The sequence below is a fragment of the Leptosomus discolor genome, chromosome 2, assembly GCF_034619465.1.
Source record: "Leptosomus discolor isolate bLepDis1 chromosome 2, bLepDis1.hap2, whole genome shotgun sequence".
Classification (NCBI taxonomy): domain Eukaryota; kingdom Metazoa; phylum Chordata; class Aves; order Leptosomiformes; family Leptosomidae; genus Leptosomus; species Leptosomus discolor.
This window is the reverse complement of record NC_141392.1, coordinates 59,803,042-59,815,599: the sequence shown is the minus strand read 5'-3', so window position 1 is coordinate 59,815,599 and position 12,558 is coordinate 59,803,042. Positions and strand designations below refer to the sequence as shown.

At 37.5% G+C, this 12,558-nt stretch overlaps 1 long non-coding RNA gene across 1 annotated transcript in view; it reads right to left on the bottom strand.

The window, feature by feature from the left end:
• Positions 1 to 66: 66 nt before the first annotated feature.
• The window catches only part of LOC147416014 (uncharacterized), a 30,114-nt gene continuing 17,622 nt past the window's right edge, over positions 67 to 12,558 (bottom strand). Inside the window, exon 2 of the long non-coding RNA XR_015183375.1 lies at positions 67 to 807. This is a non-coding gene — a long non-coding RNA (uncharacterized LOC147416014). The remainder of the gene's footprint in view (positions 808 to 12,558) is intronic.

The window sequence follows — 12,558 nt, the reverse complement described above, 5'->3', positions numbered from 1 at the left end:
GCTTGTCTACAGCACAGATTCATAGTTCCAGACACAACATTTGCAGCTGTACAAGAAGGAAACATATGAAGTATTCCAACTGTTTTATTTTAATAACATTTATGAGCTCAATTAGTATTTATACCACACGAAGTGAAAAGAGGAAAAAAGGAGAGGGAGAAAGAATATGCAAGTTTGATGACCTGGTTAACTCAAGAATGACGACGAGGTTTGCTCAGTTCAATGCCCAGACTTGTCCCATAGTTTCTCAACTTATTTACTTCCAGTCATTATTACTCAACATATGGTCACCATTTACCAGTCCATTCACGATCTATTGAGCCCAAAGTAAAATGTGCCAAGGACCGTACATTATTCCTCTGCAATAACAAAAATCAGTTTCCTCTACCCTCTGTATGCTTCTGTTTCCCTCGTAGCTATAGATTTAGATTGTGGAGGTATTTATTAGGCTTTTTCTGTGCAGAGGATGTTTTTTCTTCCTCTTCTTGCAAACTTTTTTCACCCGTGAAGACCATGTGGAAAGCTGAACATTACTGGCAGGTGTCTTTCCATATGTTACTGATTCCTGTGCTGTAAAGGTGCTCCATCTGGGTCTCGAATTAATTTTCATCAATTGCGAAGCTCTCAGGAATATGCAAGAGCAAGTCTATGTGATGACAAAAACATGTGCGTTTTCATGTACATGCAGTGCACACATCAGCTCACTCAATCTGGTACTCAGAGCTGCATCTCTCTTTTCAGTTTAGCTGTGGTACTCTTGTAAGATGCCCGTCACTCGAAGCTTGAAATCCCTGGATTCTTCCAACTCTGCAAGACAAACCACACACACATACAAAAAGAAAAAAGAAAAAAGTGAATAAAATAAACCACAAAACAACTTAAAGATACAAGGACTATTGTTACAGTAAGCAAACCATTATGATTAAGGATTTTATCTTTGACTCATAAAATATCTATATTATATGTAAATACATGCAATATTCGGATACACACACATATGCATTTAATACACACACAAATACAAACCACTGAATTTTCTTTTTGCACTTTGAAAGTTCCCAAAACTTTTCACAATTGAAAAGTATGACCAATGAAATGTATCCCAGAAGGATACCATAGGGGGGGGAAAAAAGAACTTTCTTTTGGCCACAGTCACTGTGGCATACTCTTAAGACAAAGATTCCACAACTTTGAAGTAAGGGTAGAGAAGGGACATCTCAGTGACTGAGCAGACACAGAGTTAGATGCTGAGGCACGCAAACAGAATCACGGAATGGCTCAGGCTGGAAGGGAGCTCTGGACATTGTCTGGTCCAAACACCCTGCGCTCAAGCAGGGTCACCTACAACCAGTTGTCCAGGATGTATCCAGGAAGATTTTGAGTGTCTCCAAGGATGGAGATTCCACAACCTCTCTGGGTACTTGCTCACCCTCACAGTGAAAAAGTGTTTCCTGAGTTCAGAGGGAACCTCCTGTGTTGCATCACCTCTGGCCCTGTCACTGGGCACCACTGAAAAGAGCCTGTCTCCCTCTGCTTCATTCCCTCCCATCAAGCGTTTATACATGTTGAAAAGATCTCCCTGAGCCTTGTCTTCTCCAGGCTGAACAGTTCCAGTTCTCTCTGACTTTCCCCATATGAAAGATGCTCCAAACCATTGAAGTACAGTGCTAAACTTCTCAGTCTCAAAAGACACTGAGAAGATTCCTTCAGGGCTTGGATTACCACTTTAAACAGATCTAAGGTACTCCAAAACTAAAGCTTAGAAGTTTGAATCAATACAGATGAATTTTAAAGACTACTCAAATCCTGCATAAGTCTCCATTTGAAAAAGGGATAAAAATGCCCCAAAGCCAGTTATATACAGAATAGTGTAAACAGAGTAGAAGAGACCAAGCAAAAGGCTGTCCAGGATATTCTAGAAGTTGTATCTTAAGTGTACACACATGCACAGTTATTGCATCTACACAGTTACTGCTAAAGAGGACTCATTTAAACTAAGAATTGCATTAATGACATTCATCAGAGCTGTAAAAATAGTCTGTTCTATATTACATGTGGCACTGTACTAACCTCACATTTCAAGTAATTAATCACTTTTTTCAGTCTTGCATAGATATACCCATAAGAATTTTTTAAAAGAGAAAAAGGTAAGAAAATAAATTTATAGATACATAGGCAAGGTCATAAAGTAGTTTACAATGTTATTCAGCTAGCACACTTATCAGGAACACTGTCCATGAGGTTTGGTGAGTCACTACCAGAACTTTTCAGCGTTACAACTAACAGAAGACTCAAAAATAATGGCTGCTCACAATTTTTTTCATCATAGCATGATGAGGATATGAGAAACAGCACCTAGACTTTCCAGACTTACGGTGCTTCTCAATTACAGTCCAAAGAAAGTTCATATAAAGGAAAATTGAGACAAAGATTCAGAACATAATGGTTTGAAGAAGAATTTCTGTGCTTATCCCATAAGCAAACTTGATCCTGTCAAGGATCAGTGCTATTATTTCCATACCCACTGGAGTCTTCGTAACAAACATCTGCATTCAAGACTTGACATTTTGTATTAGCGTCATGTGTATTATGATGCAATCCTTTACTAATCCTACAGAAAAAAAAAATGGTTTACTGAGAAAACAGAAAGTCTCTGAAATATCAGTTAGAGCAGCATGAGGTAAGCATTGAACAGAATTGTTTGAACTGTGCAAGTACCATGACTTTACAAGTAGATTTTAAAATACAGACAAAGATAGATGCAGTGGCTTTGCAAAAGATCTGTATGCAATTTCTGTCCTTATTCACTGCATATAAAATTAACAAGTTTGAGAAAAGGATTCTTCTGTGTCTTGGCCAATAACCTTCTCTCACCTGAGTCCCATTTACCATCACTTTCAAGATATGACAAACCAAAGGCTTCTCCTCTTAAAAATATCCTAACTGCATTAGGAATGCTGAACAGGTAGAGATGAAAATCTAAAATAACTACAAAAGGAATAAAGTCAGTCATTGTTCAAATACCTCTCTCAATACAATGCACCCTATGAGAATATTTTAAATCACTGAGGGTCAACACTTCCTTTATGTTGTACTTATATTCAGTAGACAAGATAAAAAATATTTTTAAGACTGTAGTGTCAAACACTCAAATGACAGGCTGAATTAAGATTACATATATTATATATTAAGATTTTATTATTTCCATTCCCCCCTACTTCATTTCTACCCACTCGGTATTTCCTAAGAAATAACCTAATTAAAAGATTCAGATGCTATTCTTCCCTCAAGAAAATCAGTATCTAATTAAACACCCTCCTTGCTTCTGCCATTACAGCAGTCCCACAGTTCTGCTCCTTTTCACACGTTTAAACCAAGCTTTTTGCCTTCTTTTTCCCACACCATGAAACACCAGAGTAATGGCTACTACCTCTATTTTAAAGCATGCATGAGAGCCAAAGATAAAAAGCATTACAGAAGGGCTAGGTGTTACTCGCATGATCTTACCACTAGTCTGAATTCAGTTTGGGCTCCCCATATATAGAGAAGTTGGCCTTCCAGAAGAAACTCATCCAAACCATAAAAAAATCTGCAGTTAAAAATTTAATCAAACCTTAAGCATCTTTCTTTTTTTTTTTTCAGAGCAGAACAAGGTCTAACCACAGAAGTACACTGGATTCTGAAAAAAATATTTATTTTTTGCTGGTAAATTATTTCTAGCACTACTAGGACACTAAATACCAACAAATTGCAGTTACCTACTTTTACTCTCACTTCAAGGGTAGCTGAAAATATCTTCACTCTGGATTTTTCCCTTTAACAAAGGGAGATGCTACTTAAACTCATCCTCTAATACTGTTTTGAGTCTAATCCCAGTGATATAAAACATTTCTTAAGTACAGACACCTAATGAGACAAAAACATATTAGACCTGTAACACAGGAAAGAAGGGTCCAGAAGTATTTTACTTTATTTTGCTTTGAAAGCATAGCTCTTCTCGAATGAAAAACCAGCAACAAGTTATGTTTCCATATTATAGAGATAAATTTAGGGATTAATTTTGAAAAATGAGCTTATTAACAGTGGCACTCATATATTAGTGTCAATATTTAAGTAATTTTCATCTCCTATGTCCATTAACTTATATAAAGTGTAAGTGTTAAGCCATAGTTAGACAATCAGCAAAATATTTGCTTGTTCTCATCCATCTTTCATTGAGGTGTCTCTTTTGTTGACAGAAAAAAGTCACGCACGGCCAAGTACACCAATACTGCAGCAAGCTCTTCAGCATTTTATGTTTATTCAAAACCCCACTCTTCAAGGCTCCAAAGCAGAGTATCTGAAGGTGAGGATAAAAGGAGACTGGGAGAGGAAGGGAGAGCAGAGAAGGAAAATTCAGGGGAGTACATAAGATTTCTAAGTCACTGTCTTCAAAAAAACCCCAAAACAGAACAAAAAAGGACTCACAGCCTGCATTTTGAAGATTCTGACTGCCCAAACATCTTATGGAAAGAAACACAAACTACAGAGTCTTTGAAAAGTCAGGCTACCAGACTGCAGGATTCTTCACCCTAACCAGATTTCCTTCCTGTCAAACTTGCATGAGGTCAAAGGAAACTGCAATTTTCCCCTCCCTTTACAGTCTAAGAAGGAAAAAAAATACACCAGTATCCATGAAGAGAGCAAGATAGTTTAAAAAAAAAAAAAAAGGCAAACCCACAAACTTGCATGTTGTTCTGAAGGATCACACAACTGGTTCTGCACAAGCTGACGGAAGATGATCCCACCAGCTATCAAATGGTGACTGTGGCAGTAACCTTCAAGGTTACCGATGAACACTTTACTACAGAATTGACACATTCTGTAATACAGTCACTGTACTACAGGTTAAATACTATGGAGCTAGAAGCTGGCAAGATGATACATTTTGCTGTTTATTTAGTCCAACTTATAAAGTAACATAAATTATTAAATAATCCTATCCAAAAGGAAAGAAAATGATTTAACAAAATTAACTACTGAATTCCTAAAAGGCTAAAATACATACAAGAAAAGATAATTGGTCTGGAGATCATTTTATTATTTTAAAAAGTGCCAATTCCATACAAAGAAAATGTAATTTTGACCTGAATAAGTACTGGTTTTCCTCCTCTTTCACTCTTCAAATTATCTCTGCTTTATTCACCTTCCATTGTGGTACCAGTCATTCAGGTTAACACCTTTCTTTCATATTACAACAATACAAAATTAATTTTGAGGACATGATTCTAAACAAATACCACTACTAAGCTAACTAGTAGTTGTAAAAATGTTCTTCACCCATAGAAAAATGAACAAAGAGTGGAGACGAAAAAAAGGTTAGAAGATGCTTGATTTTTGTTCTGTTTATTCTTAAACGGTTTTCTCTCCACAATGTTTTTCCTTGGGTAATTCTAGAAGCTCTTCCCCTACTCGGGGACAGCTGCATGGCCTGGGCAAGACAGTCAGTCATGCTAATCAGACATGTAAAGAGATCTGTAACCCCAGCATAGCTGCGCAGAAACAGATACATAGCAAAGGTGTAACGCCAGGCACTGTGATAATAACTTCCAGCCCATTAATACAGACACTGTAATGTTAGTTATATGCACCTATATATGGTTAAGCAAATAAAGCTGACAGAAAATATATTTGTTGGCATATTGAGAGAAGTGAAGCCTGTATTAGTGGCTGTTGAGCAGATTCATTGTGAACATTGACAAAAAATATTTCAATGCAACACTCCAACAAACTTACAATCATCTCCTCCACCAAATTATGCTCTCAGAGAAGTGAAAATAAAAAATAGTAGTAGCTGATCGGCATTTCTGATGTGCTGAATGACCCTCCTGGGTTCTTGTAATAGGGAAGAAGACAATATATGTATGTTGTATACATTTTTTAAAGTGCAAGATCTTTTTTCATGTATAGCTGTCTTATACGAAAAATCAAGTAAATGTGTATTATTTCTAGAACTATAATATATACTCTTTCAATGCTTGACGCTACACCATCATATTAAATGGGAGTTAAAAAATACAGTTAGAAAGAACAAGTAAGAAACAAATTTTAAAATGCCTTCAGGGAAAATATTTTCAAGAAAAACACCAAGGGTCCTTAAGCAAACTATTAGAAGCTAGTAATTGTGAGTTGCCAAATTCACACACATATTCCAAAAGGTGGAGGCCTGAAGACATGAAATACAGTAAATTGTTAAAACCCCTGCCTATGGAGGAAGTGAGGTGGATAGCTATTCTGTTCACAGAGAAAAGAAGTTAGAAAAGATAAAAGCACTGCAGAACAGACTCGGCCCCAAAACTAAGGATAATTGAGCTAATCAGAACCTACCAAAACATGCAAGAAAGACAATACCTAACTTAGGTGTGGGGTTTTGTTTGGTTTTGGTCTGTTTTTTTTAAACATTTTCTTTAGCAACTATATACTTTAGGTGAATAAGTATTATATCCACTTGTAAAAGAACCACTGCAAGTCCCTTTAATCAGTTACTGGTCAAACATGCTCATGGGAAATTTCTGAGTCAAATAATACTAGATCTGTTATGCTTATATGGCAGGGAAGCAAACCAGAAAAATAATTGAAGGCTCGACTTCACAATACAAAGCATTCAGCTGCAAGACAAACAGAAGACATTTCTGCTCCTGCAGCTCTGATCACTTCTTTCTCAACCCCTAGCACAGAACACCATGCCCCTCACTTAAGCCAGGACGTTCATTCAAGGTGCTACACTCTGAACTACACCAGAGAAATGATCCAATTAAAAATTTCAGAAATGAAGACTCACAACAGCTTAAGCAATATAAATCTGGTTTGCTAGATTCAGCTGCACTCTCAGCTTCCCTTGTAACAAGCCATAACCCTCCAGCCTCTCCTAACAGAAGCACCAGTTCTCTTCCAATCGTGCAGTTCAGGAAGACGACCTTGCCAAAAACTTACCTCCAAAACCAGGAATCCATTTTAAGGGAGCTTCCCTTGGTGAGCTCACCATGCACATGCATCAGCAGCACTAATGCCAATGTAAGAAAGGGGGTGGGGAGTATGGCGCCACAGCAGCCTAGATTTCAATCAGTTTGGGCTGTGCTGAAAAGCTTTTTCTTTTTCATTTTAAGTTGAATCAACCCCAATACAGTCTCAGTGAGGTTCCACATTCAGCTGCACCAGCAAAATGAAGAAGGTGGAGCTGTACAGCCCAAGTGAGAAACAGAAGGGAGGAGCACCTGCAACTAGTATCAACACTTCAAGGCTTTTGATGACAAATTTTGGGCACAGAGTATTTCTGAACTCAAGGGTTTCCTCTCAGAAGGGAGGAAAGCAAAGTTTGTCTCTTGAGGATGAATTTAAGATGGCTACCACAACATCTTGGAGCCAAGGCTACCCACCAGCCACAAAAAATGCCTCATTTTCAAATCAATTGAAGTGGGCTGAAATACTTCAGACAGATGTTGAAAGACCTGTTTCAGAAATTAAAAAATGTACAAATAACATGTATTAGCCTTTTAAACAGATTGGAGATTTACACCAATGAAACACATGCTCAAAATCTTTACAGATTACATTAAATGTGAAGTGTGACCAAGAATTTCCCTTCACTTACAAATTCCCTTCTCTCTCAAGAAAGGGCTGCAATCCTTGAAGCACAGAGAACACTTACACAACATACACTTCAGGGGACATTTACTCAAAAAGTGGTAACAACTGTGTCTCGTTAATGACAGTCAATGATATTCAAGGGAGGCAGCCCCAGCTCTTACCATCTCTTTTCCATTGAACCAACTGCACTGACCTTGCTGATAATTACACAGCAATTTCTTTCCCATAGGAAAGTTCTGCAGCCTGAAAACATCCCTTGAGCCTGCAGCAGTTCCAGCTAGTTCCTAATTATCTCCAGTACCTGTCCACAGGCTCTTCGAATATTTTCTTATGAACACACACTGGAGTTTTGATATCCTCCCCCAAAATCCCAATACACCTTTCTATGTGACACATGCACTGCAACACTGGGGACAAAAAATGAAAAGAAGGGGAGATGAAGGAAGAAAATAACAGAAGCCACCAGTTTCTAAAAATCAGAAGAGCCTCATAAACAAGAATTATTTCTGTTGGACAGCAAGACATATTTCAGTCAGAAATCTGATAATCTCTGCAGAGCAGTGTCAGTGTGAAGTGCTGCGGCAGGGAAGGACACCGTGTCAGCCAGCGGGGAGGGAGTCCCCAAGCTGCATCACAGGTGTGAAGTGGTTGTGGGTATGAGCTTCCCACCACACAGCCCTTTGCTCACCACAGGCTGCTCGGCTAGAGCTGTGAAGCAAGGCACTTCTTACACGGGAGACCTTCAATGGGTTGGATATATATGCAATTTTATACTTTTTTAAATACGAAAGACAAAAGTTGCAGTTTTCAAGGAACTTGGGTTTCTCAGTCTTTGGCTTTGGGATCAAGAACTTATTTCTAGCCCTGGCTGCCCCTCAAATGCGCTGTAACTGAAGATCTGTGTTGAAGGACTTGCACCCACCTCACAACTACTGCTTAGAGGTCTATATGCAGAGGAGGGATATTCCTACCCTTGTAGTAAAGATATGCAAAGCTAAGGAACAGCTTCATCTCCTCCCCCATATCTGTCACCTTTTGCTTCATGTTCCAGGATTTTTTCCTCAAGGTTCTGGAAGGTTGTGCCAAGGTCTGTGGGTTAAGAGAGGGATAAAATACCATGAAGATAGACACTCAAAGAGTGGTTGCTTCAGAGGCAACCTTGACAAGCAAGAGTCACTGTAGAGGCCTTTGTAAAAGCCAAGAGCTTTAAATGAATGCTTCAGCAAAGCCAAGACTTCTGTACAGAACCAAACTGTTTCACTAGCAAAGGCTCAGAAGGCATGAGATAAGCCACATACGTATGCGCCCAGTGAGGTGAATGATGTTTTCAAGCTGCTCTGTCTGCATTAATATGCCAAGCGTTGACTGGTCACCTGTACAGGTAGAGGCAAGTAGGCCAGCAAGAAGCAGGCATCCTCTACGGACAGTCACATTCTGGTGGGTAAGCTAAGGGCAGCAAGATAGATCTGCACCTAGGTAAATTAACACAGCAGTCTTGTGTCCAAGTAGTTGTACTTCGTAGAGATCTTCACAATTATGATTCTCTCTTCATCCTGACCAGATGCTCCCGCTAGACATATGAAAAATTTAGGTAGACATAATATTTTGAAGCAGGGATAAGGAACAGCAGTATTCTGTAGCTGCAAACAGCTCTACCATTCTTCCTGCATGACTGTGTCACTATAACCTTTCCAGTAAGAAGTCCATAATATGTAAAAATTGTTGATTACAGAGGTATTAAGTGGAAGAACAGCTATCAAGGACTCTGTCTTCTAATTTCTTAAACATGATATAAAAATGTGTTAGAATTATCACAGATGAAAATGAAAGAACAGAAAAAGGTTTCAGAAACTCGCAATAGTATATTCAAGGAGCAACATGAGTTATTGTAAGTAGGAATTCTGAACATTTCACTTTAATGCTGTCAACATAAAGAAGAGACTACTCAAATTTTTAATATTAAATTCATTTCTATAACTAAAAATTTAGTTGAGATGCCAATTCTTCCCATTCAGCTTTGCCAAGCTGCAAAGAGCAAGCCTTTAAAAGGTATAATTTTTAATATAAAATGTATTCATTTTATATTGTATTGATATATTTATTTCTTAACATGGTAACATCTCAAGATAGCCAGACTTCATGTAATTCAACTCTGTACAACTACTAAATAAGGCTTGCTTCTAACTATAATCTCTACAAAATTATGGAAAATGCTCTTCCACTGAACAAACATTCAGGTTTCACCAAGAAAGTAAACAGACATTGTAAATTTGTGAGGGTTTTTTTTAAGTAAAAGTAATATTCTCACTACTTCAGAGCTAGTCCTGTAATTAATTTTATTTCACTTTTTTCCTAGGAAGTTATACAAACGCAGTAACTATCAAACTTCTTGGACCAAATTATTTCTCTTCCACAACACAAAACTCTCAATGCCTTTTAGCATCTTTACCTAACCTATGCTTACAAGTTGGGTTTTTTTTTTGATAAAGCTCAGTTTCAGAACCTATGAAGCACGAAAAACATAAGGGAAGATTCATCATCGCAGTTAAACCTATACATTTTAGATAAATATTTAAATATTCACACAGAGCTAACACATTCACATACACACAAAGCTAAAGCTATCCACGACTAAACAGGGGAAAAAAAAACAAACCAACCAAAAAAAACCCCACTGGCATTCTTTGTTTGGATTTTCTTCTTTCCTATTGCCAAGTTTCACCTTACTGCCTTTCCCAAGAAGCAAAACAAGCTTCAGATGAAGATGGTAAACTTTTCAAAACAGCCAAAGACTGACTCAACTGAAGAATGTGAGCTTCATACATTTTCTACTTCATTTTGAAAACTTGGATTTGGGAAAGCAATGATTGCATTTAGTAGATGATGTGCTACTTTGCAGGCTGCTTCTGCTAAATCTGACAAATATAGGTCACACTCCTGCACTCATGCTTTGCTCATGCAAAGGCTGCCTTTTTTTCTTTTCCCCTTTTTCAAACTGAATTTCCTAGGATTCCACCACGCTTGCAGATTCTAGCAAAAAGTAACAATAAGATAAAAGCAATCTGAGGTAATTTCATAAATAACACCATTTTGACCTGAAATTTTAAAGCTATCTTACATAAAGTCACTTTTTTCCTTCTATGACTAGAATTACTACATAGACAAACTCGGTTTAGTACAATCACTTTTTCATTAAATAAGTGCTTCACAAAGTACCTCCAGAGCTGTATAAAGGCCTCATATTTAGTATATTAAGTGCTATTTCTGTATGTCTATGTGAAGGGGAGAAAAGGAAGAACAATTAAGAGAAAAAAAACCAACAACCAAACAAAAACCCTTTTAACATATAATCCACCCCTATCATTCCCTCAACAACTGTACTGAAGATTCCATTTCTGTGTTGAGAAAGTCTGCTTGCAAACTGCTCAATGAAAATTCTGCTGCTTTTTCTGGTAAGCAGCTTGGCAAGGTAACATCATAATCCTACAGTGTCAGCAGTCCCCTTGAGCTTACAAAGTCTATTAAAACAAATTACATGAAAACATCTTTTTCAGGACTTCAATTCTATAGCTTAAGAGGATCAGTATATTCCAGGGTTTTTTTATACTCAGAGAACATAAGACAGTATTCTACTTCAGTGTCTAATGCTGTCATGACACCTCAATACTTTTTCCATTAAGTGTGTAGTATGCAGACCACAGAATAACAGGAGGTTACTAGGAGAAAACTATATGGTTTCTTGTTACTTATACTAACTAGATTACAACTAAATCAACACTTCAGCATCTGCTTGAAACAGGCATCACAATTGATCTGTAATAGATGGACGCACAAAACAAACATTACTTAGGCAAAAAGGTAAAACATACACTATTTCATAAAACTGATACAAAGATTCTGAAATTAAGTAACTCAAGAAATGCATTTTAAGAAAATTCTACCCCAGTAAGTAAAATGATACATTACTTTTCACTTACTGTGACACAAAGTTCTCAAGCAAGTAAACCCCAAAAGATCCCACACATACATGGCATTTAAGGGGCCTGCTAGCAAAACCAAATTTTCTTCCCCTTGCTCTCAAGAATGATCAAAGTACAAAATTAGGCTTAGGAGCTCTCTAAAACTTCTTTCCTGTTTCCATCTATGTAGAGAGAGATATTCTACCTTTTGTATTCCAAAGCAGCTATGAATTGCCTGCAATGCCTATCTGGTCCATTTGATTATCCTCACATACTAAATTTTTTTGCTATTTCTACTGGACATCAAGGAGGTAGGAGACAGTATTAAGAAGATTCATGGATCCCCCCCCTTTAAGGGCAAAATATCAATAAAATAACACCATATCCAATCCACCAGATTTCTTTTTAGCTGCTTAAATACAATTAACATCTGAAGCAAAGTACTCTCTGAAGTCTTGTAACAGATGTAAGCAAAAAAGGCTGGAGAGCTAATACTACCACCTCATGTCTTATGCTGATTAAAGCTTGAAAGCTAAAGCTCACATCTAGAAAATATGTTAAATTGATATTTCAGTTGACGGAAACCAGTAACATGGCTTTTCATAAATGTAAGTCACAAGCTTTAGTTTGCATTTCTATGTTTACAAATTTTCATTTCAGATTAAGAAATCCATCTCACAGAGAGCAATGTGAACAGTAAACCAAACCAAGACACCACTAGACTCTAGACAGATGTATCAGAGCAATGCAGAGCTGCAAGGATCTGATTACAGACTATCTTCTCCTGGGCAGTCAGTCTCCCACTGGGATGGGGAGCACATACACTAGGATATTCTACAATAAAAGTGTTTCTTTCTTATATAGCGCTATACAGATGCCGCAGGATTATTCCTCCCAATGCTTCAATGTTTTAATTTATCAAACTTTTTAAGCAGAACATAGGAAGGCACTTCTGTTTCATAACATTCCCCCA